At 36.3% G+C, this 9,458-nt stretch overlaps 1 long non-coding RNA gene across 1 annotated transcript in view; it reads right to left on the reverse strand.

Moving 5' to 3' along the window:
* Nucleotides 1-7,973: 7,973 nt before the first annotated feature.
* Nucleotides 7,974-9,458, reverse strand: part of LOC120236992 — a 3,070-nt gene continuing 1,585 nt past the window's right edge. Inside the window, exons 2-3 of the long non-coding RNA XR_005529828.1 lie at nt 8,268-8,351; nt 7,974-8,142 (exon numbers count right to left, since the gene is read on the reverse strand). This is a non-coding gene — a long non-coding RNA (uncharacterized LOC120236992). The remainder of the gene's footprint in view (nt 8,143-8,267; nt 8,352-9,458) is intronic.

A 9,458-nucleotide genomic window follows, 5' to 3' on the forward strand; every position in this document is an offset into this window, starting at 1 on the left:
AGCGTATCTACTTTGTACTATAATCTCGTTCACCTTGCCCTTTGCCTTTAGTCATTCCTAAAGTTCTTATATAACGGAGAAGAGTGAGTAGATTCCAGTCTTTTTGACACCCAATATCACTCAAGTTCTGAAACATACGATCTGTGAACATACTGATGGAGTTTATTTGCATTCTAATTGTGAAGGAAAAAAAGGAACACAAGTCCAGAATACTAAAAAGAAGAAAGAGGAAGAGGAGGATAACTGAAAGAAGAAGAGGAGGGATAAACAGAGGGAGACGGAAAAAGAAGGGGAAGGGTGAAAAATCGTTGCCATTTCTAAGAACTAGATTGCAAGAAAGAAGAAAGGTTAATGGCCTTTGCTCTGGGAGGGGGATTGGGTTTCTCTTACACCCAAATATACACTAGACCTTCTCCAAGATTTTTCCTGTTCTCATTAGAGGTAGAAGGGCCTAGTAATATTCAAGTAGGAAAGATTCAATATTGTGATAAAAAGCAGTAGAGGAGAATTGGATCTTGTAGTTGTCAATCTATTTCAAGAGGTTATTTGAAAGGTATTACTGATAATAAACATTTGAAAGAACTCATAGTATTTTTCTAGGAAAATAGTTGTGATCTATTAAGGGGTTATAAGTTTTGCCGGGGAAATAAAGTATTACAGATCTCTTAGTTGAGATTTTTAACTTTTAGAACGTGATATAAATTTCCACTGATTATGGGTGGACTGATTTCTTTATCACAATTCAAATGAGAAGGTATACATGCCTTGAGTTGTGAGCCTTAGAATTTCAGAAATATGGATCAAGAGTCTTTCTCGTTCTATTTGAAACATAAAGGTATAAGTTTCCAAATTGATTACTATTGGAAAAATTCAAAAAAATTTATCCGCTTGCATTATCAGTAACAAAAACTCATTAGATTTCAAACAAGATATATTCTAGGGAACAATGCACTAACCTAAGTGCTTAAAATATGTTCCCAATAATGAAATTCTTATTATCTACATTTACAAACATCTGAAATCTGTAGATTTTCTATTTTTCAGAGTGGTTCATATATACTATCTCATTTAATCCTCAAATGAGAAAAATGTTAAATGAGTAGAACATGTTTTATCACTCCTTAGATGAGAAAAAATGATCTGCAACAAAAAGAGAAGAGGCTACATGGGTTACTTGTAGCAATCAAACTACTGAGTAACAAAGGAATGAGTTTTTACCTTTTTCTTCCCTTTTTTCTTTCTTTTCAGTGTTTTTTTTCCTTTAAGAACTTGGATTGTTTAGTTCTTTTTATTCTAAAATCTTTGCAGCTAATGACATGAATCTGTGTGTAGGTCACTAGTGTTAGAATTTATGGCATTAGTGATTACATTGGTTTCCTATGTTGCATATTCACTCATCCTTTAGAGGATTAGACCCAAAAAAGGTTATTTTCTTCATGCTATGGTTTAGGAAAAAGTTCCTTCTGCTGATCTCGCCTGGCTTTACTCCTGCGACTGCATTCATCTGGCAAATCTGGTTAAAGACTGGATTAGTTGGGATGGCTGGAATAATTGAGATCTCTTTCCATGTGATCTTTACTCACTGTGTAAAAGTATAATCTTTTTGTTCACATAGTGACAACTGGAAAGGCCAGATATGTAATCATCAGACTTTGCTCCATCATGTGTGTTGATATCCTTGTGGCCACCACAGTGTGATTCTCAAATTTTTTTCTTGTATGTGTGCTAAGATGGACATTTTTTCCATAAGAAATTAGCAACATTTGATTTTGTTAATGTTTTATTTATTTCTGAGAGAGAGACAGCGTGAGCAGGGGAGGGTCAGAGAGAGAGGGAGACACAGAATCCAAAACAGGCTCCAGGCTCTGAGCTGTGAGCACAGAGCCCAACACGAGCCAAACCCACGAACTGTGAGATCATGACCTGAGCCGAAGTCAGAAGCTTAACTGACTGAGCCACCCAGGTGCCCCAGAAATTAGTAGTATTTGAAGCTGCTTGATGCTTCTCACCTGCTTGATGGTCAGAGGAAACTGTAGGCGTAGGCATCTTTTCATTTTTAACACCTTCTGCCCATTTTAATTCAATCTGATAGTACTCCCTTAAAAGTGTTGTGTACTTCATATGTTTGTTGTGACTGTTGTTTATTCCATATTTCAAAAGCCATATCTACAATAATTTCTGACATAAACCTCTCTCTATTTTGGGTAGAGTGTTAATAAAGTCTTTAAGGTTCTTAGAAATCATTTTGTGTAACTGAAGAGGTCTAGTTAGTACCTCCATAAGATTTCTACAGTATTGACAAAAGATCTTAAAGCTACACTTGACTTAATCCTTACTGTGAGTCCATTTTGAGAATCTAACTGGTGGGAGAGACTGAAGGAAATGTGTTTTTCTTTTTGAATCAATTGCATCCCGTGCCCTCTATATTTACCCTTAATGCTACATATAAATTGAAAAATTCTGCCTTAGTTCAGATTTCCCTTCTTGTATTTTAATACATGCAGTTAAAAAAAATTTACAATATTGAGCCTAGAAGTCTTAGATTCCCAAGCTCATTAAGCACATTTTATGGTTACCAAGTAAGCACAGGATATGGCTTTGTCAATTGTTTCATTGCTAAAAACACAGATCACCATTCTTTTCAGCCTCCGATAACAATTTTTTCACTTCTTTTCTAGCCTCCGCTAACATTTTGTCTACCATTCTCCCAAACTTCACCAACAGCATACTTGACACTTGCTTAGCCTTTTTCTACTCACTATCCAGCACCAAAGCCAGTATTACATCTTTTTTAAATTTCTATTACATCAGAGACCTACTTCTGATAAAAATTTTCTGGTCAGTTTCTGTTGCTGCATAATGAGTACCATTAATGTAATAATCTATAATTACAATGAAGTTTGTCTCTCTTCAAATTGATTTGCATGTATTAGAAACAAGAAATTGACTTTATCTGCAACTGATTTAATTTTTATCACTTGGTTAGTAGGATGAATGCATGCTAACCCTTTTTAAATAATTACAGTGAGCCAGGGGTTATGCTAAAGATTTAAATTCATTTTCTCTTTTTATCTTCAGAATAGTTCCTTCAGTGAGATTCATAGTATCATTTTGCAGGCACAATAACTGAGGCTTAGGAAAGGTTTGTAACCTTCCCAAGGTCAAATAGAAAGTAATAGATTTGAGATTCAAACCTTTATATTCTGACAGCAGAGACAGCACTCTAACTCCTACACAACTTGCCTAAAATGTCACATGTTTGATTAAGATCTTTGGAGGCTTAAAACTGTCAAGGGATAATAATAATCAAGGTCAGTACCCTATGCCATCTTTATATGTGAAACAGGGTCATGCTTAGCATCCAGTAGTATTTTCTTAAATAAATCCTGCTTTATGAAACTCAGTACCATCCATTTGTTAGGAGAGAGGTGTTCTACTGCTCTGACTGTAATATGTCTTAAAATTCAGTTTCTATATTTCATTCAAGAAGTTTTTCGCATAGCACTGTGAAATGAACAGCAGATTGGGGCCTTCCAAGGTGTGAGATTTGAGATTGGCGCTGCAAATTCACTACATTTCTGTGACATGGTTTTCCTCTTTTTTTGTTTAGAGACTCGGATGGAGCAGGGCAGGGTGGGGGTAGGGGACAATACACTAAATGAAAAAGATCAGAATTAAAAATATTCAAGTTATGCTTTGCCACAATCAAACACAAACCAATGTTAAAATTAGACTAAAACACCACTTAGGAGTCATTAATTTGCTTTCTTGAAAGGAAAAAATTATAATTGTACCAATTGTTTATATGCAAATTGTAGGTTTTCCACTGAATCAGAAGACTTAAACCTTTGAAAGGGCTTTAAACCTTCTCCTAATAATTGTACTGTCCTGCTTAGCTAGAAAGCTATCTTGAGTTACAGTGTACCTTCAACCTAACTTCTTCTGAACTATTAGTAATTCAGAATTTTACTTCAGGAAAGAAAATGTACAGATTTCTTAATATAATCAAAACCTAGTGACTCTAGAAATTGGCCTGGATACTTGCTGTTTGTAGAAGAAATGGAAGTGTCTGATTTTTGCCTTCTGCTCAGAGGAATGCTGTAAGAAGTCTGAGTCAATAACCATCATGAGTTAATCCATACACAGCAGTCTAGCGCAAAAGGTTATCCAGACACAGATATGATATGGCAGCTACATGGTTTGTTCTCTGAAATGATGTAAATGAGAAAATCCCAGCTATCAACAAATAAAAGAACCCTTAGGAATCCTTCAGGTATCAAAGAGGGCTTTACACCCCTCCTGTTCTCTTTTCATCTGCTCACAGTCAGAACAAAAGTCAAAACAAAAAACAAAGGCAATTGAGAGCTCAGAACTCTATGGCTAAGTGAAACACACTTTTGAACAAAGAAAACAAAAGTATATTTTCTGTAGAGGAGCTTTTGTTCATCACATAACAGAAATTAAATGTTTGAAATAGAAACTAGATTTCAAAAACATCAAAATGCAAAATAGTTCTTTCAATTGTTTCTTACACTAAATGATGTGTATATGATGTGTATATAATATCTATAAGTAAAAGCCAAGTACATACTGAGTTTAACATGCATGTAGATAAGCCAGATATTTAGACTTGCATTAATTATATGCAAAATATGTTTACATGTCAACATTTCATTATGATTATCTGTTCACATCTTATCTCTATTGAGCTAACACTTTTTTTTTTTTAAATAAAGAGGTTTCCTGATATGTACTCTTTTGATCTTTATGCAGACCTGCTGAGTATAAGTAGATGGGATTTCTCATATTCTGCAGACTATTAATCAAATAATGAGATTAGAAGACTATTCATGTAGTCATTTCTAAAATTGTCTTTTATACTCATCATTTGTTGTTCTTTTTAGATATTTTTGAATTTTTTCTTGGGATTGTGGGAGGAGGAGCAGACAGAGAAGAGTTATTTACATAGAGAATGATTTGGTATAAGTAAGTTATGACTGTGTCATCGATCTAACCAAACTATCCTTACTGGTAGGAAATTACTCCTCTGTAGATGGTACACAAGCACATGCAAGCTGTGGGCACCACGTTCACCTAGCATCAGTGAACGATCTCTTTACCTGTATTTATCAAACCCTAGGAGGTGCAACTAATAGAGAGGAGGGAAAGATTCTTTTATATCTTCCTCAAATTTAAAAAGAAAACAAAATGGAAAGCGGGATGGGTAAAGCCAATACATATGATATTATGTAGATAATTATTTTCAGTAGATAGTCCACAAGTATATTTATTAAAATGGGAATTCATTTCAATGTGACTTTTAGAGGATACACATATTACTTACAGTGGCAGCACAGTAGAACAAGAAGAGAGCAGGCTTCAGATAAAATCCTGTTTCTGCCTTGGATATTACATTTAATTTTTACAGACTCACTGTCCTTGTCTATAATGATACCTGTCCTGGAAAATTCTTTCTGGTGGCCTATAAGGGATAGCAAACAAAGAACAAGATCCCTACAGCCTAGTGTTGCTTCTTTTTCCTCGTGCTTTTAAAATGAGTAACACCCAATGTGTTTTAGCTGAGGGTAACTGAGAAGTGTGAAGTATTCATGGGTTGCTACTATGAAATAGAGAAAACAAGAGCTGACCCTAACTACAGTCAAATAGACAGTGCTACTGTCTACACATTTGTCTGCTGGCTATGTCTCCCTTATTAAGAAGGGTGGGGGGGGAGAGAAAAGAAAAAGAAAAAAAGTCAATACAGTATCATTGCAAATCTCCAATTGGCCTTGCTTCCTAATCAGTTTCTGCAGCCAGAAGCAGCAAATGTTGAACAAGGTAATAGGTGAGAATGCGAAGTTCCCTGAAATAGAAAGTGTAATTCTAATATGTAATTCACTAGAGGAAACACTTCAAGGCCTCCATTTATCACTTGTGAGCAGGTGCCTCCATGGGGGTAAGTTTATTTGCATTTTCAGGGGCAAAATGTTCTGTTTTTCATCAGAAATAGGAACCTTGCATGAGAGGAGAAAGGGAATCTTCGTGGTCTAGTTGCAGATGGGTGTGGAAGCTTTCCAGCTGAATTTGCACATCAGCATGGCTACACTGCTATCCAGGCTTTAGAATGCCGGAGGCAAATCACTGCTCTTGGTACTCTGACACTCTGAATTTGAAGAATTTGTTTATATCCATCAGTTATAACTTGTTTCCTTGTCCCCCTGTTTCTCACTCTCCCCTCATCACCCACAAAACAAGGCTAGGTTAGTGTGGTTAGCAATCACCTTGGCACTTCTGTTCCTTTGACATTTCAGATCTAGTACTTATAGTTATTTCTGACAGATTTCAAATTTCCAGGCTTTTGTTGCTGTTTTTCTATGCACTCCATTCATTCTGTAGGCTGATGAGCTTCTCTTGGTAGCATTTATTTTCCACTTTAAAGTACAATCTGTGGCAATATTGTTTCTAAAACATAGAACTTCCCCTCTGTATCAGTCAAGCTTCAGCCATTAAAGTAGAAGAAGGATGTAGCTATTAAGAGATATTGCAAGAAACTGATCTCTATAATTGCAGAGGCTGGCCAGGCAAGTCTGAGATCTGTAGGGCAGATTGTCGGGAACCCTGAGCACAGGCAATGTGGCTGCCCCAGAGGGGAAGCTTCAGCTCTGTTTTCAGACCTATCAATTGATTATGTCAGGCCCACCCTGATTATATACAGGATATTCTCCCTGACTGTCAACTGATTATGGACTTTAATCACATCCACAAAATACCTTCACAGCACCTCTAGGTTAGTGTGCAATGAGTAACTGGAGATGGTTGCCAAGCCAAGTTGACACATCAAAAGACTGCCAGTCTTCAAATAATGAAGGTTTTTCAAAGAAATAAAAGTCAACTATAGAAAAACTATCTTGTCAAACATTATACAGGATTTTATATAGTTATTAAAAGTAGTTTATAAAAAGTTTTATGAGATGCCATAAATGCTTCTTCTGCAATGTTATCACAAAAGGATAGTAAATCATACAAACAGTGTTTATTAACTATGTAAAAATTCTAGTGGAAGAGGGGCCCAGAATGACTCATATTGGGATGGTCTTGTTGATGTCCTGTAATTTTGAAGTGTTTCGGTAGGAGGTTATTCTTTTTCTAAAACTTAATATTGTATTTATAAGTAGAATGCAAACCCATATTGTGCTCAGTCTAAACATACTTGTGTTCACACTTGGGCTATCCCTTGACCATCGGTTTTTCCCCTGTTTTCTTTCCTTCTTCCTAATTTGGCCTTCTCAATCTTATTAGCCCTCACATACCTCTTCCTGTCGATTCTCTCCATCAGGCCTTACTATTCCACAGCCTGTTGGCGAGACAAGAACACCAGCAAAACTCATAATATTCACACTTGCCATCAAGCTCCATCATTTTCATTATATTCCCTCATCATGCTCATAGGAAAAAGTTAAGAGTTTACTCACTTTGATTCCCACATGGGGGAAATTTTTTAAAAAATTAGGTTTATTTTCCACAACTAAAACCAATCTTACCATCAAACTCCCTGGAAAATGTGTATAAAGATCCTCCTTATTTTACTCAGAAGAAACTGAGCCACTGAGAAGTTAGGTAACCTGCTCAATTGAAGGCAACAGACCCTCCCAGTATATAACAGCCTCTTTCTCATTAACATGATCTCATTGGGGGTAAATGTAGAACTATTTCAAAATTCAAATTCTCAACCTGAGTTATTTCTCTCATCATCCAGAGTTTTTCTTCCCCTTCTTCTGTCGAAGAAAGTATGTAAATTTATTGGGAAGATTGCTAACACTAGTGACTTTGGGGTGGCATTGACCTCAGCCCCTATTGTTACCACTGATGAGAAGCCAAGGGCTCCTGTAACTCATATTCTGTTCTCCCAGCACAGGCTCTCTGCAATGGTTTTGAAAGAGCCAGTCTATGCCTCCACTGATAGTGATATTCTTACTCACTTCAGTTTTTAATAGTGCTTCAGATGCTCTCAGGTGTGGCTGGGACTTCTTCTTGACTTCCAGTATGTCCCACAATGTTCACTTTAAGTCCACTTTTTCTTCACAGTGTTGACCTCACAGGCAAGCTTGCTCAATAGAAAGACCCCTCTGAAATGCCTGGTTCCTGAGGGAGAATGGAAGGCACCTTCCTCAGACTCTGCCTTTGCCAACACATATGACAAGACCACACCTGTTCTCTGCAGCCAAATCATAGGAGCAGAAAGAACAAACTAGAATCAAGGCACACACCTTCTCCCACTCTCTCCTTCTATCTCAAGTGCTCTGAATAGTTCCACCTCTTCCCCAGTGTGATGTTCTTTCTCAATGGGGAAGCTGAAAGAAAAAAGAAGATAAAAAGAAAAGAAAATGAGAATGCTGGAAAATTAGGAGGTTATTTAACCTTAATCATATATGCTATATGTTTAGCATTTAATTCCATCACAATTAAGGATATACCTCTTGAAGGGCTCCTGAGTGGCTCACTGCGTCAGTTAAGCATCAGACTTTAGCTCAGATGATGATCTTGCGGTTCATGAGGTAAAACCTGGCATTAGGCTCTGTGCTGACAGCTCAGAGCCTGAAGCCTGCTTCATATTCTGAGTCTTTCTGTCTCTCTGTCTCTCTCTCTCTCTCACTCTCAAAAATAAATAATAAAAACACTAAAAATAAAATATAAAAAAGAATATACCTCTTGAACAGGTATTTTTTTTCCTTGTTGAGATATGCCCGAGCTTACCACTTATTAACAATGTCCTGAACCAGTTATATAGGTAAGTCATTAACAGTACCATGGGTAGTAATTACAGATAGGTATTATGTATCTTTGATGAGTTACACTTAACCAAGGAAGCAATCCTTATTTTGTTGAATAACCTTATTTGCTTTTCGCATTTATTTCAGTTATAGTATATTAGATCTCTGGAAAACAGAATCCTACTTTTTGCTGAATTGCTATATAATCAAATGATTTGAGATTTACTCAATTTATGTTTCTGGGTCTCAGTTCCTCATCTAGAAATTCAATCCGATAATTTGAAAAACCATTTCTAGTTCTAAAAGTCTATGATACTTCTACTTTAAAAATTACATTAGGACTTTGACTTTAAGTGCAATTAGCACTAATCAATCCTGCCTGGGTTCCATAGGTAATTCTTTATACTCTTCAGAATCTCTTCAGTTAAATGATTTTGTGTCAGTGTCTACAGTTTCAGATTTAAAAAGAAGAAGAAGAAGAAGTAGAAGAGGAAAGGAGAAATATACCAACACAAACTCTGTTGGCATTAATTTATCAGTGTAAAAACTTCCTGTACTATAGAAGGTTTCCATAGAACATCTGTTTTTTTTTTTTTTTAATGTTTTATTTATTTCTAGGAGAGAGAGAGACAGCGTGAGCAGGGGAGGGTCAGAGAGAGAGGGAGTCACAGACTGAAACAGTCTCCA

The sequence above is a fragment of the Hyaena hyaena genome, unplaced genomic scaffold (assembly GCF_003009895.1).
Source record: "Hyaena hyaena isolate Hyena2069 unplaced genomic scaffold, ASM300989v1 scaffold_168, whole genome shotgun sequence".
Lineage (NCBI taxonomy): Eukaryota > Metazoa > Chordata > Mammalia > Carnivora > Hyaenidae > Hyaena > Hyaena hyaena.